Raw genomic sequence first — 12,901 nt, 5'->3', positions numbered from 1 at the left:
CGGCTTTGCGGCATTATTCTTTGCTTGCAGCTTTGGCAAGTTGTCTTGGGCCACCGCGCCTAAGCTTTATCCTTTTTTTTGTGGTTTGGTGGCACCTTTCCCTTGCTTCGTATTCACAGATCCAAAGCCTCGCTTCTTTTGTTTAAAATTTTGCTCGACCCTGACGGCATATTGGTATGCCGTGCCAAGCAAGGAGATGTTCTTGAATTCTATTTCTTCCTGAATGTACTTGTGCAGGTAGCCATGGTATTTGAGTACCAAATGCTGCTCCAAATCCTTGATACCCAACTTTGTGCGAAGGGTATGGAAAATATTGGTAAACTCCGACACGTCTTGGTCCCTTCCCTGTCGTAGCGTGGTCCACTTTATGTATTGATCCTCATAGCTTCCGTCAGAGTAGTATTGCTCCTTGATGGCATCCTGAAATGAATTTCAAGTGGGTGTGGCCGAAAATAGTGAGCCTATACTTTCATCCTTCTGCTCGCAATAGGTTTCCCACTAGTCCTTGACGTGGGGGGGCGCTTTGAGAAGAGAAAAAATAATCTTTTCCCAATTGGAAAAATCATGAACAGAAAAATAACCCTCTAGCAGATTTAACCATTTATCGACGACATCTGCGTCTATCTGACCTTCGAATATGGGGATTTCAAAATTAATTTGTACCTTAAACGGTGTGGCGTTTCCAGAGTAGTTGTTGGACGCTGATGCATCGTCCCTGGGTAGCCACTAAAGGATCTGGGCAAATTTGTCCATCATCGCGTTCCTTTGTCGCTCAAGGGCTTCTTCGAGCAAGATTTTGATAGATCTCCTGTCCCCTCATCTTTCTTTTCATCCACCATGGGAGGCCGTCGAGATTTGCAATGCTGGTCTTGCAAATGTTCGACCAGTTCAAGCCCTAACCCCTTATATCCTAACCTCGTTGGGGACATGCAAAGAAAAACAGAGAAAAAGAAGACCACTCTGATACCATTGATCCAGATTTAAACAGGAACGCAACAAAATACAGAGGTAACCATATACTCAAAGATGCAGCGGAAATAATACTTCATTTTATTAATGTAAAATACTGAAATATGCTTACAAACATAAATGGAAATAGACCAACTAGGGCGATGGTAGCTTATCTCTGAGAAGCGATGTGGCGGCTACATGCCTCTGAACTATGTTACAATGAGGCTCAAAGGCCTATTTATTGTTGAGAAACAATAGAAAACCCTAAACATCCAAAAACCTAACCCTAGAATATGAAACACCAATCTGTGGGCCCCGTTTGGGTAAATTGGTACATCAACTTCCCGGGGTCATAACTTTGGCATACGATCTCCGTTTGACGCGCAGAATATCTCGTTAGAAAGATCCATTCTAGAAATACAACTTTGAGAAGAACAACATCGGTCCATGGACCTATGTTGCTCCCAGTTTTCCCAAAAAATGTCGTTTAGGGCCTCAAAATGGCTCCAGAAGTTCAGGACTCGAAAAATTGCTAAAAATAGTAAATTTTGCTACAATTAAGGAAACTGAAAGCTGAAAGAAATAATGGTGGGGGTCCAAGTGGACTTGGTGGGTGATCATCAATATCCACTTGGATCAGAGAGAGATATGGTGCTCTAGGGTACACTAGTGCTCTATTTTCCATATACTATCATAGGTGCACACATTCTGACTCACTCTTCTTTTTACCTGGATAATAAAATGATGACAACTTTGTATTTTGCAGTGAGAAGGATTACTATTTATTGGAGCTAGACCTTGAACCCTTCAATGCATCCTTTCCTTGCCCAACATGACCATCTTCCATTGATAATGGAGTTAAATTTTTGAATCAACATTTCTCTTCAAGACTATTTCATGATAAAGAAAGCATGCAACCATTGTTGGATTTCCTTCGAGCACACAAATACCATAGCTAGGTCATTTTTTTTTCTTTGGTTAATATATTTCATCATTGTGTTTGATAGGTAATTCATTATTCTTATATGCACAATAAATATCTATCAAATAAGAGAAAAGAATGGCATGGTTGTTTTAGAGATATATAATATGAATTGAATAAAAATTCACAAGGCTATTTCAATTCTCATTTTTCTATTTCACTTCTTTAGAGAAAATTATATATTCAAATATAAAACTTAAATCAAACTAAAATAGAGAAGCCTAATTATGAAGATGTTTCTCTCTCCACTACCTTACAATGTTATTTTTCAGCATTTTACTTGAATTTCACTGATAATAACCTGGATTTATATATTACTTCTAGCACTAAATTGACATCATGGTAAACATATGAATATCCCATTAAGTATGACCTAAATATGATTCAAAGAATATCACATTTAACTAAGCACATGGCAAAGTAATTTTTAGGTGTGACGTTTTATTAGAGGCATTGTTTGTTTGTTTGTTTTGGTTAGAAAAGGGTTTTCTCTTGATTTTATGTGACTTTCAATTTATAAATTGTAGCATGCTGATAAATGGGAAAGAATAATGTGTGACATTTATCTTGTAGAAATTGATGCTGAATGAAAAGATACAAAATTTAACCAAGCTACAGTTTGATTTGGTAAAGGCAAAGGAACATCTTAAAAAGTTGCCTAATAATACACCATATACAGAGTTTGAACACAAGTAATATATGACTTTTTCTTTTGTATATATGTTCTTTTTTCTACCCAAGATATCACAACAAGAAAAATATTGATACTGTAGGAATTGTTTGAGGTCCTCATTGAGGTTGATTTTTCTAATGTCCTACTTGATTGATACCTTCTCATGACATGAAGGATTTAAATATGAATTAATATGTTCTTGAAACAAATCGGATTCAAATTTTATAGATATAAAAGATTAAAACAAAAATAAATGTCTTCATTTGATTTTTACTTGACTCTCGTGTAGGTAGGTTACAATAAATGGGATTGGAAAAAGGATGTGGAGACAATGCAAAGCATGTCTTTTATATGATTCATTTGCTGTTGGAGATCCTTCAGGAAACTAACCCATTGATTTTGGAAATGTTTCTAGTAGGGATTCTTGTGGTTTTTAATGTTGTTATTCTTTCACCTCATGGTTATTTTGGGCAAGAAAATGTTTTAGGAATTCCAGACAAGACACCTATAGACAGGTAAACATATTTTTATAATTTCAATGTCCATCCCATGATATCCTCTCTTTATTGTTTAATTGTATTTTGAATGTTTCCTTTGATTTTGTTTTGTCTTTTAACTATGAAATTTAAAATACTTGGTATCATGTCCATTTAAACAAAATCCAAAGCTTGAAGATGAAATTAGTATTACACGATATTGATTGAAACCCTTTTCGCTGTTTTTTGTTAAAATATTTTCATGACTATTAGAAAAGTTTACTTTCATGTTGTTATTTGAGCATGGGTTGTCTATATACTTGATCAAGTTCACGCGTTAGAGAATGAAATGTAGTTGTGAATAAAATGACAAGGATTAGACATCACACCTCAGATTATTTGTTTTCAGAAGTTATCTACAACCTGATAGCCTGTAACTTAGTTGACATGATTATGCCAAAGTTTTCCCTGAAGGTTGAATATTAAGTTACTAAGGTGTTTTTTTTCTATGGTGACATTTTATTTTCTTTGTTTATACAGCTCATCTGGCGACATAGTGGGAACTATTGCCTAACTCATGAAAACTCGTTCAAGTTTATTTCTTTTTTGGGCAAAAATAGCATTGACATTGCGGATGTTGAGGTATATGTTGTATAAATCTTTTATAGTCTACTTTATTTTATATTCCAATGTTCATCGTCTTTCATGTCTTATATTCTGCATTGTATCTTCTTTCGCTTTCAAAAGAGAAACTCAGTATTGATGGTAAGAAACATGAATTGGAGAAGGAGAAGAACAATAAAACTAGAGTGACAAAAGAAAAAAGAGAGAGAGAAGAGAACCCGTTTAGTGATACCCTTAAAGCCAATATCCTAAATAAGACGCACACATAAATACTAATGATGAAGTCTTCAAAGTTGGTGAATTCACCTGCAATGCCTTGGCAACACAATGATAATGTTTTGAAGTGATGAAATGATATTTCATGTGGAAATTGTAGTCCAACCAATATTAAGTTGGGAACTCATATTGTAATACTTGACATTTCATATAATACTATTTAAGTGGTTGAAATTATTTATAGTTGTATTTGATATTATTTAGTATTGTAATTAACATATGTAACATTGCGTTTTCATATTAGATGAATATGCACATTGTATAATATATATATATATATATATATATATATATATATATATATATATATATATATATATATATATATATATTTTATTTTATTTTTAATTTTTAATTTTTAATTTTTTTTAGTCGCAAAATCATACTAATTAATTTATGTTGATTAATAATGAACACATAAAATCAATCTAAATCTACTAGATTAGTAGTTTATATTGATTAATGATAATACAAACAAAATGAGTATACGACTAAATTAGTCGTTTATGCTGATTATTAATGAAAGTAAATGAAATGAATATAATCTACTAAATAAATCATTTATATAATGAATATGAAATAACAAAAAAATAATAATGACTACTGCAAATGATAAATTTGTGATTACACATGACGACTAAATTTTGCATATATACAACTATTAGTAGATAATTTACAATATCTTATAACATGACCAAAATTTAGTCATTAATTGGTTTGAAACGATGACTAAAATTTGCATTTATATGACAATTAGTAGCTAATTTACAGTATCTTATAACACGACCTACATTTTGGTCATATTTCCTTGGTAATTAATTGTTTTTCTTGGGTGATCATATAGTAATATATTTTGTTGTGTATTTGGTCATTAATATTGGCAATTATTGACTAAACCAATGAGTAAATTAATAAGCAAATTAATGACTAAATATACTACTAGATGATAAAATTGAGACAACCAATTAATGACTAAGCTAAAAATGACTAAAAGTTGGTTGTGTTATAAGATACTGTAAATTAGCTACTATTGGTCACCTACTGAAAAATGGTCATTTATATGCAAATTTTAGTCATTTTTTAGTAACTAATTAGCCATTTTGTATTAGTGAATTGTATCACCAAATTTAGATGAAAAAAATGAAAACATAAAACATGCAAACTCCACCATTAAAAATACAAGAGCATTGAGTACACATATGTGTTGCTCAAAGACTAGGCACACGTGTCATGGGATATGTTTCATAGTTCACCACATGATATGGCGATCTCATTGAAAAAAAATGATAGATGATGAGCATCCAAAATTGTACAATGAGGCTACTTTTAGAGAGTGCCTCATGAATTTTTAAAAAGAGGGATTGGATGGAAAGGGCCACATTCATGAATTGAAATAACTATATTTGTTAGTGTCCAATGTATAATATTGGTCTCTCATGTAGATATGCATTATATTTGTACATTTCACTCAAGCTATTAGATCAACTTATTTATATATTTGATTTTTAAATGAGACAATAGAAAATTGCATATTATTGGAAAGTCTAATGATTCCACCAACATAGGGATATTATTAGTCCCTACCTCTAGCAAGGGACTATAGTTATTGCTTCACAGTCAAAGTTCCTTACCATATATTATTTCACCCCACTTTTGTGAGATGTCATAAAGTTTTCGTGCAGACAGAGAGAGAGAGAGAGAGATTAGCTTATTTGAGGTGTGTTCTTGGAGAGAGAGAGAGAGATCAATTAGCTTAATTTGAGGTGCGTGCTTACTTTTTTCAAGCTTCATAGTCCACCATTGATGTTTTTTTATTTATTTGACATCCTCCACAGTCCATATTTATCCATCTCTTATTTTTTATTACTCTCACACTAACCCTAACATATATCAGGGAAATGCAGCAAGGGGAGGATCTTATACTAACCACCAAGTTCTAACCTTTACATACATCAATGCCACCACCCTACATTGACCAATTTCCATGCATCAATGCCACCACCTTACTTCCACTTGGTATGTTTATTGTATAATTGTTTTTCTTACACTTAATTACATGTAAGAATGACTCTATGTAATAACACAAAACATAATTGTCAAACATGTCCATGAGATATTCAAATCCCTCCCTATATATTATTTCTTCTTCAATTTTGTGATGTAGTGATTTTTGATATCATGTTTCATTTGAATTCCCGCCATAGGCTATGATTTTTCACGCACACTTGGAAGAGGTTGTCCTTAGGTTGCTGCTACAATGTTGTTATTGCTGGAATGTTCATGGATGCATGTCACATGGTTGCACCTGCTAGAAGAATGTATTTGACACATGCCTTATATGTAACTTCTATGGCCCCATTACGTCGATATAATTATAATGACCTTGGTAATATTATTTTAACTATTGAAAATTGTAATTCCCCTACCTGGTTCTATTATCTTACACTGTGATAATGACCAACTGAATGATTGTTCTCTGCGCTTGATTTTGATAAATATTTTTAGTATAGTATGAGGTATGCTTATGCTAGCTATATACCCACACCTTGCATGCATACACTAGTAACCCATAGCTTATTATGTTAGACAATCAATTAACATTTAATATTGATTAACAAATAAGCTATGATTTACCTTAAGCCTGATTAATGATCAAGCTTATGGTTAGCCTTAAGCTTGATTAGTGGTTAATTTATTGATTAACCATTAATCCAAATTAATAATTAGTTAATAATTTATACCCTGCCAACTACAAACCAATCTGAGTTCTCACTCCTTACTCTCCTCTCAATTTTCTCCTCCTCTTCCTTCCCCACTTCAAACCCAAAAAAAACCAAATGAAAAATCAACCCTTGCTTAGTTCTTCTCCTCCCATTCTTATTCCTCTCATCCCCCATCTAATGTCAACCACCTTCATAAATGTCATTAATTTCCCCCCATTCCTTCGAATTGAATTCCATTAACTCCTCCCCGCCCCATGATTACTCCTTTAGCCACTCCTTTGTCCTCCCATCCTTGAATTGACTCAAGGTCACGAGGAAAGTAAATAATCAAAATAATAATCATAATATAATAAAATAATAAAAGTAGTATACTAATAATATTGTTATGAAACTAACTCACAAAAAGATAGAAAAGAGAGATCCACGCCTTAGAATTCAGCCTCTTCGAGGGGGCAACCTCCTTTACATTACATAAATGAACAATTCTTGGATGATACAAATGACAAAACCTCCTTTCTATATATAGGAGTCTAAGGAGTCACAATATAATCCAGCCGACCTAACAATAATAATATAAAGCCACAAAAATAACAATAGAGGGATTCTATGGGGCACATAAATAACAATATGGGGGTAATAGGGGCACAACAATATAAATAGGGGTATAACTACAATAGTAATGGGGTAATCACTAGTATTATAGGGACCCAACATGCCCCTCTCCTTCAAAAAAGTGTTGTCCTCAACGCTTGAGTAGTTCTGGATACTTCTGCATAAAATTCTCATCCTCCCATGTGGAATCTTCAGCGGATAAGTTCTTCCACTTGATAAGATACTCTGAAATTGATCGATTTCGTAGCTGTCGAGTTCTTGTTTCTGTGACTGCTTCCGGTTCCAATATAATTTTTCCTTCCTCGTCAAGTTCTGGCAATATTGTTTGAATTGGGAGCTTGTCACCTATAACCTTCTTTAAACATGAAACATGGAAAACTGGGTGCAATCGAGAAGCTGCAGGAAGCTCCAATTTGTATGCCATAGTACCAATCTTTTCCAACACCTTGTACGGACCATAATACTTTGGTGATAATTTATTATCCTTCTTAGCTTGCTTTAGGGACATTTGCTTATATGGTTGTAGCCGTAGGAATACCCAATCACCTACATCAAAACTTCTTTCACTGCGATGTTGATCTGCCTGTTGTTTCATTCTATTTTGTGCCAACACGAGGTTATCCTTTAAGAGTTGGAGGACTTGTTGTTGATGTTCGATGTGATGTTCCACTGCCTGAACCTTAGAATTTTCTCTTAAATATGATGTGATGGATGGTGGTTGATACCCATAAAGTGCCATAAATGGGGTCATTTTTGTTGCTGTATGGAAGGAAGTGTTATACCACCATTCAGCCAGAGGCAACCATTTGACCCATTGTGTCTGTTTATCAGATACAAAGCAACGAAGATATCCTTCCAAACATTTGTTTACTATCTCAGTTTGCCCATCAGATTGAGGATGATAAGATGAGCTATGAGCTAACTGAGTACCAAGACAAGAAAATAATTCTGTCCAAAAATTTCCAGTGAAAATGGGATCTCTGTCACTTACAATAATCTTTGGGTTTCCATGTAGCTTTTGAACTGTTTCCATAAATGCAGTAGAAACTGTACTGGCTTTAAATGGATGTGATAATGCACAAAAGTGTGCATACTTGGTAAGTCTGTCAACTACCACCATGATGACACTCTTTCCCTCAGACTTGGGTAAACCTGTGATAAAATCCATTGAAACCTCCTCCCAACGTTGGCTTGGAATGGATAAAGGTTGTAATAGACCTGGTGTCTTAATTGTTTCAACTTTATTTTGCTGGCAAACCAAACATTCCGCCACAAACTTTTGAATATCTGATTTAAGGCCATCCCAAAAAAATTCCTTCTTAACCCTGTGGTAAGTTTTTAAAAATCCTGAGTGCCCTCCTAAGGGAGAAGTGTGCAATTCCATAAGAATCTTTTGTTTTAGCTGGGAATTCTTACAGAGGTATAAGCGATCTTTGTACCATAACGAATCATTTTGCCAGCTAAATGTATCAGAAGTACTGGAATCTTGTTGTAGCTTTCGAATAAGTGCCCACACTTCTTCGTCATTCTTCCATTCCTCCCTTGCTTCGTTTATCCAATCTGGTTGGATAATAGAAATGGCACACAACAATGCTTCCACATCCTCATCCTTTCTTGAGAGTGCATCTGCCACCACATTTTGCTTCCCTTTTTTGTAGATGATTTCAAAGTCATAACCCAACATCTTTGTGACCCACTTTTGTTGCTCTTCAGAGGATAATCTTTGTTCTAAAAAGTATTTAAGGCTATCATGATCCGTTTTTACCTTGAAGTGTCTTCCCATTAGGTAGGGTCGCCATTTCTTAAGTGCATGGAGTATTGCCAACATTTCCTTCTCATAAATAGCTTTGCTTAAAAACTTTCCCTTGATTGGACGACTTTCAAAAGCAATGGGTCTTTCATCTTGCATTAGAACAGCACCAATTCCATTTCCTGAAGCATCACATTCCACAATAAAGGTTTTTGTGAAGTCCGGTGTAGCTAAGACCGGTGCTTGGCACATTGCCTCTTTAAGATGTTCAAAGGCCTTTGTTGCTTCCGAAGTCCATGAAAATGAATCTTTCTTCAATAATGTTGTTAGAGGTGCTGCTATTCTCCCATAATTAACAAACTTGCGATAATACCCTGTCAACCCAAGAAATCCTCGCAGATGCTTTATGGATGTGGGGATTTTCCATTCCTTAATGGCTTTAATTTTGCTAGGGTCTACCTTAACTCCTTCATGAGATACAATATGACCCAAATATTCCACCTCCTGGACTCCAAAGAAACATTTGGATCTTTTTGCATATAATTGTTTCTCCTCCAATAGTTGTAGCACCCTGTCAACATGTTCAACATGATCCTTCCAAGACTTGTTGTAGATTAGTATATCATCAAAAAATACTAACACAAATTTTCTAAGGAATGGTTTGAAAATTGAATTCATCAAACCTTGAAATGTTGAAGGTGCATTGGTAAGGCCAAAAGGCATGACCAAAAATTCATAATGACCCTCATGAGTTCTAAATGTTGTTTTCGGAATGTCTTCAATCTTCATTCTGATTTGATGATATCCTGAACGAAGATCCAACTTGGTGAAGTAAATTGATCCATGCAATTCATCCAGTAATTCATCAATAACAGGAATGGGGAACTTATCTTTAATAGTGAGCTTGTTGAGCTCCCTATAATCTGGACACATGCGCCATGATCCATCCTTCTTGTGCACCAATACTACTGGAGCTGAGAAAGAACTTTGACTCGGTTGAATTATACCAGCCTCTAGCATTTCTGCAACCATACGTTCAATTTCACTTTTTTGGACATATGGATATCTGTACGGCCTGATGTTTGGAGGAACACTTCCTGGAATCAGATGAATAGCATGATCATGATCACGCATAGGTGGGAGACCTTTGGGAGTCTCAAATACCTTGGAATGATTGTCCAGGACTTTTTGGAGATCTGGAGAAATAGATGATTCCAATGTGGAAACATCTAGCGAACATAATTGTGCAATTACACCTCTTTGCTCCTTTTTTAGAAGCTTTGTCATGCCATTAGAGCTGATTATCTTTCCTGGTTTCCCTGCAATACCCCTTAATTCAACTTCCTTTCCTTCCACAGAAAATTTCATGAAAAGTTCTTGAAAATTAAAAGCTATTGTACCCAAGGATTGTAGCCATTGGACTCCTAGTACAACATCAGCACCTCCCATTGGAATGGAAAGCATTGGGCTAGTCAATACATATTCTCCCATGGATAGCTTGATATTATGGCACTTTCCAGAACAATTTATTGTTCCTCCATTTGCAATCATCACTTGACACTCTGGTGCTGGATATAGGAAGCAATTCAATTCTTTTGCTACCCTACAATGAATAAAATTGTGGGTGCTTCCTGAATCAATCAACACTATTACCTTTTTCTTCTTGATTTGTCCTTCTATCTTGATGGTTTGAGGAGTGGTAATTCCCGCCAATGCATTACAAGATATGGTCGGATTTATTTGTTCTTCATCTAGGCTTTGTTCCTGGAATATATCCTCTTCTTTTGACCTTTCTTGCTCCTTTTCTTCTTCCTCTTCACAATCTATGTAGAATAATTTCTTCTCAGCACACTTATGACCTTTTGTGTATTTGCTATCACAATTGTAACAAAGCCCTTTTGCTCTTTTTTCTTCCAATTGTTGTGGTGTCAACCTTGTAGGTTGTGGAAGACTATGGGCAACAACACTTCCGTCTTTATAGTTGTGAATGGTATGCTTCCTAGTTGCCATAATTTTGCTTTCCATTTTTCTTGCTAACCTGAATGCCTTCTCTAATGAATCAGGTTCCCAAAGGCGCACATCATGTTGGATATTATCCTTTAAAGACCCTATGAACACATCAATCCTATGCTCCTCTGGAATATCTTTTACCCTTATGTTCAATTTTTGGAACTCCTCAATGTGCTCCATTATTGAACCCTTTTGTTTGAGACTTATCAATTGGCTAAAAAAAGTGTTGCTTTTTGTATCCTCATAATGTGCTATCAATTCTTCCGTAAAAATTGCCCAAGTGATAAATTGTTTACGAGAACAAAGCCATTGATACCATACAAACTGATTTGGTTCCAAATATAAAGTTGCCATACGTACCTTTTGTGTGTTTTGCACATTATTGAGATCGAAGAATTGCTCCATCTGTAATATCCATGTGGCGGGATCCTTGCCATCAAACTTCCTCATATCGATTTTTGGAACATGGTGAGTCTTCGATCCAACATTAGAGTCTATGGAATCATGATTAACATTTCTTTTGTTCTCATCATGAGTTTCCTTTACTACCTTTTCACCATTAGTGACCCTTTCTTGTAGCAACTTCTTCAATTCATCCATCTTATCATCCATGCCATCAATTTTAGCGTCCATGCCATTCACCTTAGCTTCCATGCCATCCATCTTAGCTTCCATGCACTTTATCTTATATTCCACGCCATTTCCCTTAGATTCCACGCCATTTATCTTAGATTCCACGCCACTTATCTTAGCTTCTGTTAGCTTTTGTGAGCGTGACATTTGTTGCACTTGTTCTTGTAATTTTGATATATCATGTAGCATTTCTTCCTCTTCTTCATGAGTCATGCTAGAGCTTTCAGGTTCCTTACTAGGTGTTTGCATTTTCTTTCCTCGGGGCATCAGTTACCGATAATAATGTTTTACTATGCCCTTTGAATTCCGTTAAACCAAGCTTACACAAAAATTTAAAAAAAACTACACACCTTTTTTCACTTTATAGAAGCCTGATATTGAATCTGATGTATCTCTGTAATTTCGGATCATCCAATTCTGAAATTGCTACCTGTAGTAGCCTTCTGCGTCCTCTTTCCAATGCCACAAGTCTGAGCCAAATTGGATTCTCCAAGGAAGAGTTATGTGAAATCTCCCACAGTGACTTGCTTTTAGACTGGTTCAGTAGAGCGAACTTGTACGACGTGCCACGAGTCACTGTTTCAACCTTTGAATCTGAAACACACATAAAAAAAACTACAGTCCATCCTCTTTCTGTACCTTCTTACGAAATTTCAATCCGATCCCCAGAGAGAAAGTTATGACGATTTTCCCCAGGTCACCTGTTTTGAATGTAATTCAGGAGTCTGCAAAAAGACCAACTTCCTCAGATCATATCTCCGCAAATATCGCGCGAAAAGCTCTGAAATTCGGACCCAAGGTTCAGCGCGATTTCTTCTCAAATGGGTTTTTTTTTGCGACTTCTGAAACGTCACAGAAAAAAAGTTATAGCGAAAATGCCACGATGACCTGTTTGGAGCAGCGAAACCCTAGAATCCAAAGCTCTGATACCAAATGTTATGAAACCAGCTCACAAAAAGATAGAAAAGAGAGATCCACGCCTTAGAATTCAGCCTCTTCGAGGGGGCAACCTCCTTTACATTACATAAATGAACAATTCTTGGATGATACAAATGACAAAACCTCCTTTCTATATATAGGAGTCTAAGGAGTCACAATATAATCCAGCCGACCTAACAATAATAATATAAAGCCACAAAAATAACAATAGAGGGATTCTATGGGGCACAGAAATAACAATATGGGGGTAAT

This window comes from Pinus tabuliformis, chromosome 5_2, assembly GCF_031772625.1.
Source record: "Pinus tabuliformis cultivar Carrire ecotype Pingquan chromosome 5_2, CPIR1, whole genome shotgun sequence".
NCBI lineage: Eukaryota > Viridiplantae > Streptophyta > Pinopsida > Pinales > Pinaceae > Pinus > Pinus tabuliformis.
The sequence above is the reverse complement of the archived record's forward strand: the minus strand, read 5'-3'. Positions refer to the sequence as shown.